Below are 14,029 nucleotides of genomic sequence, written 5' to 3' on the forward strand. Positions count from 1 at the left end.
AAGTAAAGAAAATAAACCCTGCTTTCTAATGCTCTCACATCAGACAACACATCAGCTTAGCAGTACTGCAACATCCTCACTTTGGTAACATACCATGTTTTTCCACCTGTCCATTGTGGCATGGATCTTTATCCATCATAATTACTGCCTTTGGAGGAAGATTTGGGAGAACTATATTTCCAATGATGCCACAATTAATTGAATAAAAACAATGACAGTCATTTTATAAAGGTTTTTTAAAAAATACATGTGATGGGACTCACACTTATTACCTTCAGCATACCGTCCAAATAACTTAACCACTCTACTACAGTTGCTGGTTCAAAAATCCATGTTATTATTGCAGCTTTAGTCATCTAGTGGACTACAGGAAATTCATTTTTGTTTATTATTCAGAAATGAGGACCTACCACTGCAAATTATTGCATGTTACGATGTAATACGTGGGATCACAACTACAAAACTGTGTATGTCCTTTCAAAATGTCGACATACTGCAGGGGACTTCTCCTTATAAGGGAAACATGAAACATAACAGTCCATGAAAACCCACTTAAAAAATACATTCTCTGGTCTAATTCAGGATCACAAAGGTCAAAAAAAGTTGTAATATGTAATATGCCTGAAAAAATTATAGCAACAAAACTATTACATTGCAATTACATTAAAATATATAAGCAATGCAAATGATAGGAGTACTTTATATGAAGGGAGCTCTAGTAATTAATGAAATGTGAAAATACATTATTGTAATTATGTATTCGAGAAATTATACTTGAATCAAATCATGGCTACAGATTAATACATTAATGTACTTGCTGTACAAGACATAAATTTACATATTTATTATCAGTTTTTAAATGCTTATTTTAAATGTTATATAATCAAAAAATCATTTTAAACAATGCTGAGGATTGTTCAGAATTGTTTGAAAGGTATATATAGTGTGAGCCATATTGGCAGAGGCAGGCAGTCTCGTTTTGGTGTTTGAGTAGTAAGCACATAGCTGGTTCATGTATATTGTAAGAATGTTGTGAACTATTGTAATATTTTCAAGATATTAATAAATAGCTCAATGAAATCAACTTCGATTTTGACATTAATTTAACTTAAGAGTTAAATTTCGCAGTTTATACAGAGGAGCCCAGGACAACAGTGAAGACAGATCTGCACATTTGTACAGGGAGTACACGTAACCCCATTCTATTAAAATTTATGTAGTTGCAGAGTATTAGATTGATACTTTATAAACAGTACCAGGAGTCCCTGTAAGAAATAACTGCGTTTTTACACACACACATAATGGTCCGTTTGGAGTAATTCAGACAAGTAGAAGGCAGAACTGAAACATTTTAAGTGAAATTTACTTCTTTTTCACCGGAGTTTCTAGTGATTTTCCATAATTAGCTTTGTAAAAATTCCGAATTCTTCTAACAGAGCGTGTTCCTGTATATGTCACTATTCTTTTCGTCAACTGAGAGAGAAGGTGGAGCAATTCTCTTATTTTTGCTCTCCTGCTCTTAACATTCAGCGACATTATTAATTCTTTTTCAAGCTCCTCTCCATAGAGTGCCTGTAATGGGACAGCAACCACTTAGCCACTCATCAAGAGATATATTAATTTGAAACACAGCACAACAATCACTTTGCTGTAAGCACCTATACAAAATTCTGTATGCTCGCTGAGGTTGGCAGTGCCTGCTCAGAAAACATGACTGGACTGAAGTTAACCAACTTTTGCCAATCCAGAATTATGAAGCCCTCGCTCATCTCTTTATGAGCAGACTTATACATAAGCCCTCGACTACTATGAATGAAAGAACATTCCTCAAAGTTCTCAGGTCAACGGATGCCCAAAATATCCTCCTCCTGCAGAAACATTCTCATGTACTTGTAACATGGGCTACTGTAACATACAAACAGCCCTAAATTGTACCTAATGCTTTTGCAGGTTTTCACAACTATCAGGTAGCAGTTTAAAGAGCTAACCATTGGCGTAAGCTCTGCTTAGGTTGTTTTCCCGCAGGTAAAAGGATTGCATGCATTATAAAAATCATACTACTACTTAATTTGCCCATGAAATGTCTTCCACATCATGCAGTGATATATATCAAATGGTGTGGTAACATGTGGTACGCTAATACCTGGATCTTATTCCATTGCCTGCTGAACGTGTTCTTTATAGTTAGGTGTACGATTTTCCCCATTTGTCATGCTACAAGTTGTATCTTAGCAAAGCTTTGATAAACAGTACAAAGGCTGAATTACTCAGCTGTCTTCATTATTGAAATGTATTGTGATATTTTCGAGTCAGTTACAATTTGTAAGGGTTTTCCATAAAAATCACATTTGCCAGTTAAGAAACGAATAATTCTCCTTTATTAAACAGAGCACTTAATCAGGAAACTCAGCACTAACAAGTGACTATTATTAAAGTGAAGCTTCTCACAGGAGTCCAGTGTGGGCTGTAATTATCGTATGGCAGCGAAACTTGACAGATATTCTTATTCAAACCGATTTACGCTGGAAAAAATTAATTCCAACTTTGGCCACCAGGTGCAAATCTGGCTCTGTGAGTGCAAGAAAGACGTTTAAAAATATTTCAATCCGTAATGGATTAGGAATGGGCAGAAAGGATCAAACAACTGAGAGAGGCAGAATATTGATTTTATTATTAACTGCCACTTACACAGTTTGTTCAATATGAGCACCGGAGACTTCTATAATATGCTCCATCCCTAAAACGGCATCATCAACAATTGCCTGAATCAGTTCCGGTTGGATCAGAGCAACATGTTCCTGTATATTGGCCTCCAGATTAAGTAAAAGCTGCACGTGTCCCTGGTAAACACATTCTTTAGATATATCCAGAGCCAAAAATCACTTGGACTCTGATCAGCTGATCTCGCAGGCCATGCATCTGGAAAGCCTTTCGAGATAACGCGTTTATGGATGATCGCATTAACCAGATCATTCACTGCGCAAGCGACATGATGTATTGCTCCATCTAGCATGAAAATAGTAGTTTCCACCCCCTTGCGCCCTTCTACAGCTGGAATCATATACTGTAAAAGCAGGTCTCAGTAACAAGGGGACTTCACGAACTACCTAACAGGCCCCCTGGGCGTATTCTCTTCAAAGAAGGACCAACTCAAAAGAAAGGTGCTTGTGAATGCAAACCACATAGTCACATTTAGCGAGTACACTGGCTCTCCATGGCGGCAACAAATGGGCTTCTTCCTTGAGACGTTGAGTGATACTGAAATCCTCCTGTCATTGGTTGCCAGCTACGCGCTTCAGCGTCATTAATTACAGACAACGAAACACATTGCTCTACTGTGCATGCCAGGTGCCATGGATTATGAGGTAGCCAGGCACCTAAAACGTGAAATGTATCAATGAGCTGCGATGCAGACATGCTTATGGTTAAGGACAGAAAAATTACAAAGAGAATTACCCCTTAAAGATTTTAGAGAGCATAGATATAACAAACAAGAATAACACGAAATCAATGATGAAATGTGCACCAACAACTACACAGCACACGAAACTTGCACAGATACCCAAGGATACAAACAAAACACAGACATAAGAATGAGCACCATGGCAGAACACGAACATGACACACTGAAACACAGCAGGGTATACAACACCGAAAAGAGCAAAACCTACATCAAATCAGTGACGTTCATCTCAGGAGGGGGTTCACAAACACAACTATTACAGCACACAATATCACAACGCATGATAATGAACTACAGGGAAGGAAAAAAGTGAAAAACCTGAGGATTCCAAAAGAATACAAACGGACAGATTAAGCAACACAGTTGCAACCACATAAGCTTGAACGTAAACAATAATACCACACAAAACAGGAATTAGAGACACCCACAACTCACTCTCAGCCCGACCAGACAGTGAGAGATCGATCAGACTCAGACAAAGAACACAGAACTTGGGGAACAGACGACATTTTAAAGTTGGAAGAAAATATACGCCTTTCGAGGCTAGAAAACAGAGACACCTGTGAAACAGCACTGCGACTTGTGACTAGAATTGGCAACTCAGAAGGTGCCACAATCTGCTATCCGACGACCGAGCAGACAGACACACCTTTGCTGAAATCGGCTAATATACCGACAGACATTAAAGAAGTGGCTGCACTACTGCACAAGAAGGGGCGAAAAGCTCTTTCTAGAAAATGTATACAAAGACCTTTCGAGGACCCACGGACGAGTATACTTCGATTACAATGAAGAAGGATCTAAATATTTTATATATACTCGACATCCATGAAACTCTTACTGCTGAATGCAAACAACCAGACTCTGGTTAGTATGGAGCTACCTAAACAAGTGGATGACGCGCATGAGGATGTGGTCTGCTTGCAGGAATCCTACACCAGGAATGGCAAACTAGTAGGTTTTGACCACAAACAAATAATCGTAACAGGTACATCCAATGACAAGACGGTAATTGTTGTCACAAATCGAAACTTTACAGTTACACAGATAGCTCATCACGTACCGAACACCTCGCAACAGCGGATATAGCGCACGAAGGCAAGAAGTGGATCATTGCGTCGTTGTACGCGCAGTACTCGCACAACACTGAAGCTTATCTCAGTTTTATCAGAGACGTAGTCCAATATACCAATAAGACAAACTTACTAATAGCACCAGAAACAAATGCTAGGTCCACTATGTTGCACTCTGACACAATGGACGACTAAGGACACCAAGAGGTGGGTGCTGACTGAACAAATCATCAACAGTCCGAATCAGCCACCCACCTACATAGTACCACTGGGAGCCAGCAGCAGGATTGACTTAACAATTGCAAATGCAAATGCACTTACACTTATAACGGGGCGGGAGATCATGGATGGCGCTACTCACAGTGACCACAACGCTATTATAATGAACATAGACACACAAATATACACACCTACATAGGACAGACACCAGTGATTGTTATTTCATAAGGTGGACTGGGCAAAACTAAGACAGATGATTGGGGCCATCCCACTACATGCAGTTGGGAGGTCAGTTAATTATAAAGCACATATTTTGACTGACTGTGACTGAGCCATATTGGTCCCAGCTGGGTATGGTTCACTTTCTGACAGGTCACGGCACTTACCCTGCGCACTTACACCGAGTAGGCGGCAGCCAGAGTGCTGCTTGAACATGTGGGGAACATCGATCCCCACAACACACACTTTTTCACTGTCACCGATACAGAGCAGCACACCAGACTCCAACATAGTACAACAATGACATGACATGAGCAATAAGAGACAAAGAAAAAGTGGGTAATATTAAATAAAATCGCTGATGATATCTCAAGGACATTACATGACGAATACGGACAGGCACAGCTGCATAACAGAGCACTGCAATATACACATGAAGCTTGTCAGACAACAGTTTAAATTCGTGCACCAACACGGACAGCAGTACTGAAACACACTCTCACTCAAACAGCAAATACTTTCACCAACATGTACTGCAGACAATCTTATGCAACATCTAAAATAATTAAACTGTATCAGAATAAACAGTGTAATGCCATCAACCCTGTAAATCTGTTCTAGATTAAGTACAAACAGCAGCCATATCCTCCCTGCGGTCATTATATCCCTGTTGGGATGTAACATTTCTAACTAAAGACTTTAAATATAAGCAACATAACAGGTAAAATTCAAGACACGTAATATAGGAACTGAATGTTAATTAATAACTCCAAGAAATAATATACTTTAAACTCATACACCACTGCTCTTACCACAATGCACATAATAATTACAATTCTTTTGTAAATAGTGTTTATAAATACTAATCCGTAAATTAAAGGGTTAGGTTAGGTTAGTAATGTTTAACGTCCCATCGACAACGAGGTCATCAGAGATGGAGCACAGGCTCAGGTTAGTGAAGGAGGGGGAAGGAAATCGGCCGTGCCCTTTCAAAAGAACCATCCTGGCATTTGCCTGAAACGATTTAGGGAAATCACGGAAAACCTAAATCAGGATGGCCGGAGACGGGATTGAACCGTCGTCCTCCCGAATGCGAGTCCAGTGTGCTAACCACTGCGCCAGCTCGCTCGGTCCGTAAATTGAACTGTAGCAAACTGGGACTGCAAAGCTTGTTAGGCTGGCTCAGATAGAGTAACATTTCTCTCTCTCCCCCTCTCTCTCTTTCTCTCTCTCTCTCTCCCTCATACTATCCAAGTCTTCCCTATCGTCTATCATTGTGTCTTCTTAAAACAAGGATATCTTTAGTAGTTTTTTTCAATTTATAATATTATTTTTAATTTATTATTACTTCTATTGTTATCGCTGAATGGACGACCTGTTATAAAATGTAAGGCAACAGGTCTCTAAATGATGAATAAATCAAATCAAATAAAATCTCCATGCATAACATGCAGTTTAATAGTTAGTTAGTTAGTTAGTTATATTACTTGTTCCATGGATCATGAACACGATTCTTTCGTAATGATGTGGAACATGTCAAAGTACAAAAGATTCATTTATCCCAAATAATCTTTGTTAGTCTTATATATGGCACAATTGTTAATACTTACTGTATTTCTTTAGCCTATGTCTAAAAATTCATCTATGGAGTAGAAGGAGTTGTCATTCAGGAATTCCCTTAACTTACTTTTGAATGCCGATTGGTTGTCTGTCAGACTTTTGATATTGTTTGGCAAGTGTCCAAAAATCTTTGTGGCAGTATAATTCACCCCCTTTTGTGCCAATGTCAAATTCAATGAACGGTAGGTAGTGAAGGTCACCCTGTCTCCAAGTATTGTAGCTGTGGACTGTGCTATTAATTCTGAAGTGATCTGGGTTACTAACAACAAATTTCATTAGGCTATATATATATTGTGAAGCTACTGGCAATATCCCTAATTCTTTAAATAATTGTCTACAAGATGATCTTGGATGAGCCCAAGACAATATTCTGATAACACGTTTTTGTGCAATAAATACGTTCTATCTTAGTGATGAATTGCCCCAAAAGATGATTCTGTAAGAAAGCAACGAATGAAAATATGCATGGTAAGCTAACTTACTGATATGCTTGTCTCCAAAATTTGCAATGGCACTAATAGCATAGGTAGCTGAGCTCAATCGTTTCAGTAGATTGTCAATGTGTGTCTTCCAGTTTAAATTCTGATCAATACAGACACCCAGAAATTTTGAACAATCTGCTTTAGCTAAAGATTTTCCCCCACACTCTATATTTATTTCCGTTGTGATGCCTTTCCCTGTACTGAACTGTATGTACAGTGTTTTTTCAAAGTTCAATGAAAGTCCATTTGCGGAAAACCACCTAATAACTCTTTGAAAAACATTATTTGCATTTTCCTCAGCTGATTCTTGCTTTTTGGGGTTGATTACAATACTTGTGTCATCTGCAAAGAGAACCAAGTTTGCATCTTCATGAATATAAGTAGGTAAGTCATTAACATATATTAAAAACAATAAAGGCCCCAAGACAGAACCCTGTGGTACCCCATTCTTGATACATCCCCAGTCTGAATAATCTGATGCCCTTTGTGTACTATGTGGGTTTACTGTTTCAACCTTCTGCATTCTACCAGTTAAATATGAAGTGAACCATCTGTGTACTGAACCATTCATTCCATAGTATATCAGCTTATCTAAGAGGATTTCATGATCCACACAATCAAAAGCCTTAGAGAGATCACAGAAAATCCCAATTGGTGATGTTCTACTATCCAGAGCATTTAAAATTTGATCAGTGAAAGCATGTACAGCACTATCTGTCGAAACACCTTTCTGAAAACCGAACTGACATTTTTTTTAAACGTTATTCCCGCTGATGTGTTAAGTTACTCTTGAGTACATTACTTTTTCAAACACTTTTGAGAAGGATGTCAGAAGTGAAATAGGACGATAATTGTTGACGTCTGTCTTGTCACCTTTTTTATACAAGGGTTTAACTATGGCATATTTCAATCTGTCAGGAAATATTCCCTGATTCAATGAGCTATTACATATGTGGCTAAGAACTCGACTTATCAGGTGTGGACAAGATTTTAGTATTCTATTGGAGATACCATCAGTTCCATGTGAGTTTTTATTCTTAAACGAATTTATTATTTTCTTAATTTCAGACGGTGAGGTGGGTAGGATTTCAATTTCATTTGTTTGCACCGGGAATGCCTCTTTCATATAGAGTTCTGCCCTATCTGGTGAGCAGCTAGTGCCTATATTTTCCACTACATTTATAAAATGATTATTAAAAATATTTTCAAACTGTGATTTTTCATTTATAAGCTTTTCATTGTGCTTAACAGTAATACTGTTGTCCTGTGACCTTGGTTGCCCTGTTTCCCTTTTAACGATATTCCATATTGTTTTAACTTTGTCATCAGAGGTGCTAATCTCAGACTTGATACACATACTTCTGGATTTTTTTATAACTTTCCTTAGTATATTGCAATATTTCTTATACAATGGTTGAGCTTTTCTTCATCTCGACTTATTCTAGTGTCTTGGTATAGTTCCCATTTCCGGCAACAAGAAATTTTAATCCCTTTAGTCAGCCATGGTTTTTTATAAAGTTTATTTGAATTATGATTCACTAATTTCTTAGGAAAACTGCTTTCAAATATACCCACAAGTTTATCATGGAATAAGTTAAATTTAACATTTGCATCAGGTTTCCGATAAACATCCTCCCAGTCTACCCATTTCAAGCTTTCCTTAAATTGTTGAATTGTTATATGGTTAATTGGGTGTATTATTTTGTTTGTTTTTTCACATTACTGTATGGAGCAAAGTCATGAATTGAAAGTAGCTGTGCATCGTGATCAGAAAGCCCGTTCTTAATAGGATAGGTGCTTACTTCTTTTAATTTATCTTGGTCTATGAAAATGTTATCTATCAGGGTGCTACTGTCTTGTACAATACGAGTAGGAAAATCAATGACTGTTGTCAGATTGTAAGAGCAAAATAATAGTTCAAGGTCGTTCTTCTTGCTTGAGTGTTTAAGAAAATCTACATTAAAATCTCCACAAATGATAATGTGTTTTCATTTTTCTGACAGATAACGCAGCAAGAGATCTAGGTTTTTAAGAAACATTTGAAAATTTCCAAGTGGGGACCTATACACAGTCTTAATTACGAATTTACTACTGTCCAATTCAAGCTCACAAGTGCATACTTCAATGTGCTGTTCTACACAGAATTTTACGGTTTCTATGTTTTTAAAACCATGTTCCCCCTTAACATAAATGGCAGCTCCTCCTTTCTCCATATTGTCTCTACCCTTTCGGGTCACAGGGGTTTTGCCTTGAGTGCTAGTGGCCCCCTTTAGACGACCTACAATTAAATCAGCTAATCTATCCTTCCCTAGACTATTTAGGTGCAGGCCATGTCGAGTGTATCCCCATCTCCCAATGCTACCAACAGGCACTGTATAAATGTGTGTTTTTGCACAGTCCAGCAGCTGCTCGCTCAACTCTCTGTTAACTCGCCACACAGAAGGGTTAAACGAGGGCTGATCGTAACGCTGCAATACCTCAACAAAACCCACATTCGTACATCCTGTTGCAGCTCCTATTTTATCCAGGTCACTCTTAATATCATAATTCCTATCCTTAGTACCCCAAATTCAGCAGTTCTGTATGTTTACTGCATCCTGTAGCGTAAAATCTGCCTCATCTCTCCATAGAATATTGCTCAACAGCATATCATCAATTTCGATCCATGCCAAACCAAAGAGCAAATTCAGAACATTGTTGCAGATCATAAGGTTTCAGCAGCTATGCCATCTGGATCTTTTACAGGTACCACTGTGAAATAGGCCGAAAAATATTATGCACTGTTCACTGAGAATTGGACTATTCTCGTGACACTGCTTGAGCACTAACACTACCAGGGACATTTGCTGCATTGTCTACAGCAACAGCAACCTCATCAATAGCTTCCCCCAGATAGCATGCCTTCTTCTTCCAGGTGCCATACCTAGCTCACCCACACTTTCGAATTTCTTTATCATCTTCTGTAAACCGATTAAGGGCATCAGGTCTGTCCCCAGACCTTCCAGTCAGCGATACACTTTCATTACTGCACTGTAATTGCTTCCTTTCACACAAAACTGTTTCAATAACAGCACAACTTCTCTCTTCTCAATAGCTATACCGTTCACTCACATTATGGCTTGTCATACTACCATACAAACACTGTATACTGCCAGATTTGGAACTGGTGGCCAAAAACTGGAGCTGATTTTTTCCACATTAATGCATTAGCATTCGACCAAGTTTCACTGTCATATGATAACTGCAGCCCACACTGTGAGTAACTGCATTTTAATTATAACCAGCCAGAATTACACATGTGAAATGGTCAAAGCAGACCGACCTCTATACACCTGAAATATTGAAAGCAGATTGACCACAGTTGTACACAGACATCATAGTCAAAAGATAAACAAGTCCCCACAGCAGCACAGTTGATTAATTTTGCTGTGAATGCAATGACCTTAAATTTTTATTGTAACTCTAAAATCGAGAAATTTTAGACATATCTTTATCTGGTTATCTTTCTAGTTTTGGTATAATGAATACATTGCTGAAGTTTCCACAAAATGTTAATTCAATTTGTTTCTCCTCCATTTTTGAGGAATCTTAACCAAAGTCACTAATTTTTTATGTTCATTAGGATAATTGTAGTCACCCTTTAGGTTCAGATTTTTGCTTTTAACCATTAATTTAATCTTACTGGAACCATATTTTAATGTATATTATAAATATTACAAATCTTTATTTCTTAAGTTGTTCATCTTCTTTGCATACTTAACGGGCTTAGTCATATGAGAATAGAATTTCAAATAATTAAGTCAAAAAAGGTGGTATCATTTATCATATTAATATTTTAAAAAGATGTACTTAGCATGTATTTATGATTCATGTGTAGCTTTTGGGTACCAATCATAGTCTGCCTACAATAAATAGTGAGTGGACACTTTTCACTCGTTTATGGTACAATAAATTTCATGTATCTCCTGTAAAATTTATTCTTTGTGGGATGACTTGTGTTTAAACTCACTGACTTCGTTACATACAAAAGTCAGTTTTAAAATCTTTTGCCTACCTCCTGCCCCCTCCCCTCCTTGGCTAACTATTTGTGTAAGCTCAAGTTCAGCAGTAACTTCCTACAATCACCCTTACAAATTTGGGGAAGAGACAGAGAACATAAATCTCTATGGCACAATCTAGTACCAACACAAAGACACCAATTTGCTCTGTAGGTACTTGTCTATTTTATTTATTCTGAACTCCAATTTTGTATCTGTGCTTGCAATGTAAGCTTGTTTATACTAGGTCATTAATCGAATGCCAAAACGCAGCTCATCCTAGAATAGAGACTTGTGACTCATTGTGCTTGATGCACTGTTGCTATGAGGAAAAGTAGTTTCAGATTACACTTACATGTTATGTAGCGGGTAATTTCTTCCACTCAAAGCCTTGTACCTGGTAGCTAAACATCTTTGCTTGAATGTACAGACTGACTCTCTTTTACTGTTCTGGAGAAATCAAATACCAGTAATATGGATACAGAATGCAAGACCTATATTTTTACTTTTTTTAAAGAATTGATCTTCGTATTCATTACGTGAAAACAAACCAAGAAATATCTAACAACAGCAGATGCAACAATGGATTTTCTTATTTGCAGAGCACATTTTTACAATAAGTGTTCAGTTACATCCATTACAGGTAAATTTTGCTTGAATTTCCTTTATTGGAACCAACATTTCCCTTTCTTTAATAGGATACAGAAAAAGGAATTACCACTTGAGTTACCAGTAAATGCATTTTGGTTCATGTCAATATACTGTTAGTTTTACTATTCCAATAATTTTGGCATGTATTTGCAGGTTTATTTAGAATTGGAGATTCGAAAATATTAACATTCTCAAGGTGTGGCAATTTTCATGCTTTCTGTTTTCAGTTATATTCAAGATGGTGCTGATAGCCAATGCAGCTAGAAAAAGTTTTATAGCAACTCTCCATGTAAAGACTACAACAAAGAGTGATAAAAGACATAGTGACTCTGAAGTGTGACTTCTGGTTATGTGTCAGTTGTGCAAATGTGAATCTGAAGTTTGAAAGTTGCATTTGGTAAAGCTGTGATTTTGCTCATGACAAATGTGTAGATCTCCTGAACATGAGTTCAAAAAAAATGTTATCAAGTAGCTAAATAGGGACATCACAACCGTCTGAAAATAATAGTTTTGAATTAAGAAAACACAAAACTCTTTAATGAAGGAAGTATATATATTTGTGGAAACAGTGCAACAGTGATGTAAAGTAGCTACAAAAGTAGTATAATTCAAATTGTTAAAAGTGATGTGAAAACCGAGAAAACTGGTATGGCTAATGAAGCACATGTAATGAAAAACTCAAATATGTTGAACCTGCAAACGAATGTAAGTGGACTTCAGTAAAGTGTAAATACCAAGCAAGAAACCAGCAAGTAAGTGACAAACAAAATACTGGAAATAGCTTCTTAATAATTGACCTTTCACTGACTAAAAAGTTTGCATTACCAAAAACTAAAATAGATATCCTCACAGGGATAAGCTTACATAAATTAAATAACTAAATAAAAACATATAGATGGTGGAACAAAATTAATTCTCATGGGCAAATCGCAAATGAAAACTATAAAAGCGTTTTCATCCATGTGGGGACGAAATAACTTTGAAACAGCAGTGAAATAAACGAATGAAGCACTAAACCTGATGTGGACAGCAAAAAATATATGCCCAGTACCAAAGTTAACTTTAAGTGGTATCCCGCACAGAACACACATAACACAAATAAAAAACAGCCATATCAGAGATCAGTGCCATAATATTGGCGGATTTAAATCCATTTATTAGTAATAAGTGCTTAGGATGCGCTGGGCTGCATCTAACAGGATAGGTTTGTCTACATTCAGCAATATGTATGGCAACATCAACCTTTGAAAATAAATGCCTATAAAATTATTTTTTAAAAATACTTTCCTAATGCACTGGAACAAAAATGCATTAAGTTCAGACTATTCAAACGGTAAAGGACCCGAACATAAAACACACAAAATCATTGCACATAGGGTAAATATCAATCTCACTGAATGAACATTGGCTTAAAAATGTTAGTCTCAAAATTTTAAATAAACTTGGAAATTTACACGTAAGTAGATCTACTGCAAAATTAATGTAACCATGGAGATCCTGTATGCTTGTGGAAATGTCAAAGGGATATACATAAAATTGGCTATGATTTTTATTCACTGATTTAAGAAAGTGTATTTGAAAGCTGTTGTGAAGAGTTGGCACAAAATATTGTAATTTTATCTGTGTATAGAATTCCAGCTGAAGAAATAACGAAACTATTTTTGCCGAAATTTCAGTGTGTATTGCAAAAACTTAAAAAATGAATAAAGAAAACAGTCTTGATAATTGCTCATTTCAATGGATATTTTTGCTAATGAAGCCAAAAGCTTGACAAAATTAATTAAAATGATTCAAAAAAATGTTTCACTGCTAATTTCACTGATTTTACTTGAGAAAATGAAGAGTCATCAACATTTCTAGATCATGATCCTTATAGTGAACTGACTTTCTACAGATGATAATTTATTTTTTGTTGCAATGTTATTAATTCTAAATATGCATGCAGCTAAATTATCTGCTTTTCCATGTCATAATTTTAAATTTAATAGTTGAGGCAAGTTTAGCATGACAAAGTTTGTCACTATTGTGCACTCTTCTTGCACATACTACTAACGCCCATTCTTGGCAGAAGCTTTCCTTAGCGCAACTATTGTGTGTGTGATGTTAGTGTACTAGCTCTACATTGGTGAGGAACTACCATGTGGCAACAACTGCATGTTTTAATTTAATATGGAGATGAAATTTTATACTTGACGATGACTTTCATCTGTAATTCAATGTGCCTGTCATAACATTTAATCCAGTAAGTAAACCAATATACATATA

Source organism: Schistocerca gregaria, chromosome 2 (genome assembly GCF_023897955.1).
Source record: "Schistocerca gregaria isolate iqSchGreg1 chromosome 2, iqSchGreg1.2, whole genome shotgun sequence".
NCBI lineage: Eukaryota > Metazoa > Arthropoda > Insecta > Orthoptera > Acrididae > Schistocerca > Schistocerca gregaria.